Raw genomic sequence first — 8,073 nt, forward strand, 5'->3', positions numbered from 1 at the left:
TCCCTTGCTAAGAGTTGTAGCCAAGGTGTGCTAAGCCTTGAGGAGCTACAACAGCTGGTTCAGTAGAACTCAGAGTATTCTAAGCTTTAGTTATATGTACTAACAGTACTTGCGCGATCTTTCAACAAGATATTCTTAGGATACGTGTGGTAAAACAACAGCAAGCTCAAATCCCAACCGCTGCTCACCAATGTGAGAAGTTGGCCCGATATGCAACGTTCGCTATTCTAGCGACCGCTATGTATCGTTCCAACGACCCTAATGGTGTTTGGTTGTAAGTCAACCTATAGACCAGCTATCCTAGTAGCGTGGATACGAGCAGTCTAAGGCTAAAGACTCGAGAGGGCGTGTTAAGCCAGCTGTTTACCACACATGTACCCCTTGAACACCCAGTGAAAGGACACCACACAAGTGTTATGAAAATAAACAGTATATTTATTAAGAATCACAACAGCCCTGTACTCTTTATGAGAACAGGGTACTTAGCACAAACCAAATCTCTTTAGCAAATACTTTAAGTGCACAGTTAAAACAAGTGTCCGAGGACACGGAAAGGTTTAAGGCAAGTCGGAAGCGAGGGACTCGGGACCCTAGAGTAAGGAGGCTATGCAGGCACTGAAATGCCGAGTTACCTAGCCACGAGGGCTGCGGCTGCACAAGTCTTACAGGCGTCGGGGTCTTCGCTGACGAGCCAGGAGCCGGAAGAAAAAGGAGTTGCTGGCCGGCGACCAGTGATGAATAGTTCGTAGAGATCCAAGCCTGGATCGGAGATTGATGAAACCTGAAAGCAGAGGGGACCAAGTTCGTACTACTAGCCAGTAGTCAGAGGGTACCAGGAAGGCACCAGTTGGCCGTCACCTCGACCAGGTGAGTGGGCGACGCTAGGCTCTGCAGTCTCACGGACCAGGAGGCGTTGTCGGCGACCACGGTGGAGGTGCGAGCTGTCCCACGACGGATGTCGCTGTCGGCGTCTTGAGTGGACCAGGAGGGTCCGGGGTGCTTCTCGAAAAGATGGAAGCAAGGGCCAGTCTGGAGCAACCAGACCGGCAGTGATGATTCTCGGATGTCGTCACAGAAGGACACAAGCCAGCGACTAGTGACCAGGCAACGTGCTGAGCAGCGAGCAGAAGGGCCCCACGCAGATCGTGGAGATGCTGGGGGACTGCACTTCGGAGCTGGAGCGGCTCAGGGTCGGGGCTTCTCGGACCCCAGAGCACTCACCAGAGAGTTACCTCGATGGTCGTGCTGGTTTTTAAGAGCGTGCAGGTTCTGATGATGGCCGGTCCCTCGAGGTCTCGTCGCACCCACAGGTCACAGCTGAGCTGATGACGGGGGTAGAGGTCAGAGGTGCCAGGGAAGCCGGTTCTCGTCGAGCTGGGCCGTCGGATTCCTTGAGGAAGGACTTACAGCAAACCGCAGAGTTCTTAGATGGTGCCCGCTGATGCAGGGTGACTACTCCTTAGCCACAAGGGAGAAATCTTGAGAAGAGTCTTGAAGTCCTTTCGTAGAAAGCATTCTTGATTCAAAGATGATCTAATTTGGAAGGGTCCCCGCTCCGGCCTTTATCCTAAAGAAAGGGGTGGGTACATGACTAGGTCCTGCCCTAAGGGTGGGACCAGGAAGGGGGGTAGTTACACCCCTCTCCCCTGCCGGACTTTCCCCAGGCCAGGGCTGTCGCCCCTGGAACTGGTTCTAACCGGCAGATGCGTAGTGAGCACCGGGGTGCCACTCCGCAGTCACCTTCTCGCAAAAGCCCTACCTACCCAGAATACACAAACCCTGTCTGGGACGGTGCGACCACCGCCCTCGACAGGAAACCCTTTGTCCAAGCGCTCCTCGCTGGAAGGACTCCCAGCAGCAGGAGGTCAGACTCGTGTCTGTGGTGGCAGCATCCATTTTGTGGAGCTGAGGCTTTCGTTAACTTTAACCGGGGTTCACAGTTACGTACATGTCGTGTCCCTCTAGAAGGGCGGAATGCTAACCTCGTCGCCAGAGTTGGTGAGAGGGCAGCATCCCGATTCGTATGACACCTTACTCGACATGTCTTGATAACGCGACACCGAAGTTACCGATGTGGCACGCGTTACCATGGAACAGCCATTGGGTCTTTTCTCCGCAAGCTGCAACCGGCTCGGCTCGGGCCAGAACACAGTTCACGCGAGCCCATGCACTCTGCCTTCAGGATTGTCAAGGCCTGCCATAGGAGTGACTGATAGGGACTCGGGTGTCCATTGTATGGTTAGATATAGAGCTACTATATCTAAAGCAAAGGGTGATTACACGACTTCGCCCCAGCTGTCATGCAGCCAGTTGTGTCAAATTTAGGAGGCCAGCCAGGGGTGGCATAATACATGCTGCAGCCCCTGGCGGCCCTGGGTACACCTATGCCCTGAGTTACAGGGTCTGATAAGGTGGCCCAGTACCAATTGGTAAATGCACCTAGGGTACATATCGTAATTTAGAAAGAGAACAGCCAGGCTGTGGGTCTGATTGGCAGGCCCACAGCCAGAGAAAGTCGTAAACCAGTGAAACAAAAGCAAAAAATCTGGGTGATCATAGGATTGCAGACCCTACTCTCCTACAATGGAAACCCCCTATTTTTACGGGGGGAGAATCAACAGGTGCTATTGAAGGAGAAGCCGGATCGGGAATGACAGTCATCCAACTCTGTGTCTGGATCTGGTGTTGTGACATTGCCCTGGTCCTCATCAGAGATGTCATCCTGAATGGGGGGCACGATAGGTGGTACATCCTGGGCCACAAGCATTGGCTGAGGTGGTGGCAATTGAGGGGTAACAGGTTGAGCAGGAGGAACAGCTGTAACTGGCACCACAACTGGAGCTGGAGGTTGTGTTGCAAATCTCCTCGTATAGTCCAAAAGCATAGAGTGCAATTCCGCCAGTAAGGAGGAAGGCATAGAGGCCATCTCCTGTTGGTAGTCTTCCTGATAATCCGAGGAAGGATCATATTGCTGCTCCTCCACGTATTCCCCATCAGAGTCTGTATCCTGACACTTGACGTGTAATTAAGAAGGACTATCCGCATAGGCAAACAGTCCATCATCCTCTTCAGATCCCTCTTCTTCGAGGAGGAGTGCAGGAGGTAAAGGAGTCACCCTCCTGGGAGAAGTCCTATCTGGTGTAATCTGGCCCTTTTTGACAGAAATGGTAATTTTTTCCTTCGTCGACCAGGTCGTCGACGAAGCAATGGACGGCGTCAACAGAGCCGTCGTCGAGACCGTCGTCACCACTGCCGTTGTCGCCTACGTTGTAGACATGATAGCCGTCGTCACCATCGTCATCTACATCCTCGTCGCCGTCGGCGACAACACCATCGGCAATGATACAGCCACCACCGGCGTCGAAGTCGTCGACGCGGAACCTTGAAGAGTCAGCGCCGGAAGACGAAGAAACCTACATTTTCAACTCTGGCTCCGTCGACAGGCTCGTCGACGGAGCCAGAGTAGAAGATTTAGACTTTACCTTTGATGATTTCGTCGACGGAGTCGTAGACAGCGTGGTCAAGTGGACTTTCTTCACAGATTTTACCTCAGAAGAAAGAGATGAGGGCTTTTAGATAGTTTTTGGAGGTTCTGGAGGAGAAGATGGAGGTACAGAGCTACGTTCTTCAGAAGGCAAAGGAGACGCTCTGCCCCTTTTTACAGACCTCCTGGAAGATGTAGCAGGTGATGCCTCATCACTGTCACTGGAGACTGGTTCCTTCCTTGACTTGCGTTTCTGGAGCCAGGTCAAGAGACGCCCCTCCCGGTCTCGCAGACTCTTTGTAGAAAAAGTATGACATATTTTACAGTGTGCTGCCTTATGGTCTGGGTACAGACAGAAAATACAATCCTCGTGCTTGTCCTCCACATTCAACCTCTTTTTAGCACAAGTTCCACAAGCTTTAAATAGGGCTTTTTTCTCCTTGTCAGACATCTTGACACAATATATATTTACCAGGCAGTAAGAATGTAGTAGCTAATTTCTTGAACAGGTCACCGGTTGCCATTCTGGAAGATGATGAAAAAGTGAATGTTTGGGAGGATTGCAGCATGGCGTGCTTTGAGTCGGAGTCTGCCAAGCAAGCTATTATGTTGGAGGATTGGCAATCTCTGTATATTGACAATGAGACTTTGGAGAAAGTTAAGGAATATGTTTTGGTTGGGTGGACCAAAAAGTGTGATGTCATGGAGGGGTGCAAGAGTTTCTGAGAGTTGAGAGAGGAGTTAGCTGTGTCGAATTTGGGTTTCATTGTACCGGATAACAGGATTGTTCATCCCATTAATTTGCACTTGAAAATCTTGGAGTTAAACCACAAGGGGCATTTGGGCATTGTTAAATCAAAGCAAAGTTTGGGTATTGGTGGCTTGGTATTGACGCAGAAATGGTAAGGTTTGTTTGTCTCTGATGTATAGCCTGATCTTCCCATTGCACTTCTGAGCCACAACCAAGGGAGCAAGCCATTCTGAGCAGTCCACTTGTTCAATAAACCCCTTCCTTAACAACCCTTCAAGTTCTTCTGCGACTTCTTACCTGACGCTAAAGGATTAGTTAATTACCTGTAATCCTAGTTCTCGTCCAGGGGTATACTCATCAAAGTCATAATCTATGAATAATCCCCGCCTATGTGCGGGATCCCGGAGCATATAGAAAATACATATAAATATATATGTGAAAACATATATTTGCAGCCTAAACATTTCCCAACTGGCAAATCTGCCGCAAAATACATAAATTAGCATACGCACAGTAGTACTCTTCCAACCCCTAAGGAAGAGAGAGAGAGCAGTAAACATTTGCATACAACAATGCTTTTATTTCGAAAGGGAAAACCTGTATAAACGTGTATATTGCAGGCATTTGCCAGTAGGCTGCAGTAGAGTATAAAGAAACAAAGAAAACTGACACGTTGCCTTTAAGGCATTAGAGTAGGGGTACCGTGCCTTTAAGACCTGAAGGCGACCCCCTGCTCCCATGGTGCACCACAGGTGGCAGTTGGATCAGTTCTTTTTGGAGGTGCATAACACCTGAGTAGATCCACAGTAAACATCTCATAACTTTATGAACATGCTCGTCCGGGGAGGTGGGCGGGAGTTTATGACTTTGATGAGTATACCCCTGGATGAGAACTAGGATTACAGGTAAGTAACTAATCCTTCTCATCCAGGAGATACTCATCAATAGTTATAATCTATGAATAGATTAGCAAGCTCATACCCAAAGTCTTGCGGACGAGCAAAAAAGTATACATAGAGACATTGAAAAATTGTACATTTCACATACAACTTATGCAAATAAATTCCTCGAGGAGGCCTGTCCCACTTGGGCATCGGCCTGTGTATCTGAGTCTAGGCAATAATGGCGGGTAAAGGTATGCACAGACCGCCATGTAGCCCCCTTGCAAATTTCAGAGATTGGTACATTACGAAGGAGAGCAGTAGTAGAAGCTTTCCCTCTTGTAGAATGCGCATGAGGTCTACCCTGTAAAGCCTTGTTAGCTAGTTGATAAGACAGAGTTATACAGGAGACTATCCAGTGAGAAATAGATCTTTTTGAAGCTGACGGACCGGTATTAGTGGTTCCATAATGAACAAAAAGCCGGTCAGATTTCCTAAGTGGAAAGGTTTTAGCCAGGTAAAACTTCAGAACCCTCCGGAGGTCTAGAGAGTGTAAAGACCTCTCCGGGGGAGTGGTAGGTTGAGGAAAAAAGGTAGGTAGGGTGTTACACTGGTTGATAGTCTGAGACTACCTTAGGCAGAAAACCTGGGTGTGTCCTCAGTACCACCCTGTTGGCGTGAAACACTGTGTACGGTTCCTTACAACACAGGGCCTGGATTTCGCTAACCCTACGGGCGGAGGTAATTGCCACTAAAAAAGCGGTTTCCAGGTCAAGTGCTGCAAAGAAGCCTTATGTATAGGCTCTAAAGGAGCACCCATCAGCTTAGTAAGTACGATGTTAAGCTCCCAGGGAGTAAATACTTTCTTAAGCCCCTCTAAGAAATCTTTAACCACAGAGATATGGAAGAATGATGTCTGAGAAGGTGACTTCCTCCAGGCTGTGATTGCCGCTAAGTGAACCCTGATGGAGGGGTACTTGAGGCCTGACCTTGCTAAATGCAACAGATAGGGTAGAATCACATGCTCCTGACCGTGGATAGGTTCAAGAGTTGTCAAGACACCATATGAAAAACCTCTTCCACTTGAAAGCATAAGACTTCCTAGTGGATGGTCTCTTGGCTTCTTTCAGAATGTTCATGCAGTCTGCTGGGAGGTCTAAGTGTCCATACTGTATGACCGCAGGAGCCATGCCGTCAAGCGAAGGGAAGGGAGGTTGGAATGAAACACCTTCCCCTGGTCCTTGGTCAACAAGTCTGGGCGGCAAGGGAGTCGCCGGTACGGGACTTCCGACATCTGGAGGAGATCTGGGTATCACCACTGGCGTGGCAACTCCGGCGCTATCAGGATCAAACTGGTGTTGGTCCTGAAGAATTTCTGAATCACCGCCGGGATCAGAGGTAGGGGAGGAAAGGCGTACAGCAATGTCTGCGACCAGCTGATCAAAAGTGCGTTCCCCCGTGAGCCCTGTTGGGGGAACCTGGACGCGAAGACAGGGCATTTTGCATTTGCGGCACCTGCGAACAAGTCTATGTCTGGTACGCCCCATAGATGAAAGACCTCCTGCGCAACTTCTTTGTTGAGCACCCAATCGTGCGCTTCTACAAAGTCTCTGCTTAGGCAGTCCGCTTGGACATTTTTTATTCCTGGAAGATGAACTGCCACGATGGATAGACCTCCTGCCAGGAGCCAGTGCCAGATGGCTTGCACTTCCAGGGATACTACTCTTGACCTGTTGCCTCCCTGCTTGTTCAGATAGAACATGGTTGTCGTGTTGTCCGTCTGAACTTGGATGTACTTGGTGCGCAGAGACGGGTAAAGAGATTTCAGCGCCAGATGAACGGCTCGAAGCTCGAGGAAGTTTATGTGGTAGCCTCGCTCTACTTCGGACCAGAGGCCTTGAACCCGAAGCTGGTCCATATGAGCACCCCAGCCTTGAAGAGAGGCATCCGTGATCACTGACTGCGATGGAGAAGGCGATGGAATGGAACTCCCCGGAGAAGGTTGGAGAGTTTCATCCACCATTTGATTAAGTCCTTGGCACCTTGTGGAAGAGAGACACGGTCCTCCCAGTGATCTCTGAGACCATTGGTCCTCGAGATCCTGCTGCAGAGGCCTCATGTGAAGGAGTGCATTGGGCACGATGTAGATGCACGAGGCCATCGATCCCAGGAGAGACACTTGTCCGGCTGTGGGACTGTGATTGTCCAGTAGAAGATCGCACTTCAGAAGCATGGATGACAATCTCTCCTCCGAAGGACACACGATTGCTTGAACGGAGTCCAGGGAAGCTCCCAGGTAATGAATCCGTTGGGAAGGATTGAGTTCTGATTTCTTGAAGTTGACCTGCAACCCCAATGAGTTCACCAGTTTGAGACAGAACGAAAGATGGTCTTGAAGCAGAGCCGGAGTGGAGCTTTTCAGCAGCCAATCGTCTAGATAAGGATAGACGAAGATCTTCCCCCTGCGGAGAAAAGCAGCCACCACTGCATGCACTTTGAGAATGTCCGTGGCACGGATTTGAGGCCGATCGGAAGCACTCAATACTGGTAGTGCTGGTGCCCGATCTGAAACCTGAGAAACTTTCGGTGCCTCACTGAGACAGGTATGTGAAAGTAAGCGTCCTGCATGTCGATGGCACACATCCAGTCCCCCTGATGGAGATGGGGAAAGATCTGATGCAGGGCTAGCATGCAGAATGTTTCTTTCCGGATTAATCTGTTTAGTAGTCGTAGGTCTAGAATGGGCCTGTATTCTTTGACTGCTCCTCTTTTTTGGACAAGAAAATAGCGGGAGTAGACTCCTTGAGTCCTCTGCATGGAAGGAACCTCCTCTATAGCCTTCTTCTTGAGGAGGGCAGAGACTTCGTCCTGCAGCAGCTGACTGTGGAAACGGGGAAGTAGCTTTACTTGAGGAGAAACCTGAGGAGGAGGGGACTTGAACCTCAGCAAGTAACCAT

At 49.8% G+C, this 8,073-nt stretch overlaps 1 protein-coding gene across 1 annotated transcript in view; it reads right to left on the reverse strand.

Annotated features, from left to right (window-relative positions):
* The window catches only part of SYCE2 (synaptonemal complex central element protein 2), a 521,719-nt gene that overhangs the window by 119,596 nt on the left and 394,050 nt on the right, over positions 1 to 8,073 (reverse strand). The window lies entirely within an intron of this gene.

Source organism: Lissotriton vulgaris, chromosome 1_1 (genome assembly GCF_964263255.1).
Source record: "Lissotriton vulgaris chromosome 1_1, aLisVul1.2, whole genome shotgun sequence".
NCBI classification, from domain to species: domain Eukaryota; kingdom Metazoa; phylum Chordata; class Amphibia; order Caudata; family Salamandridae; genus Lissotriton; species Lissotriton vulgaris.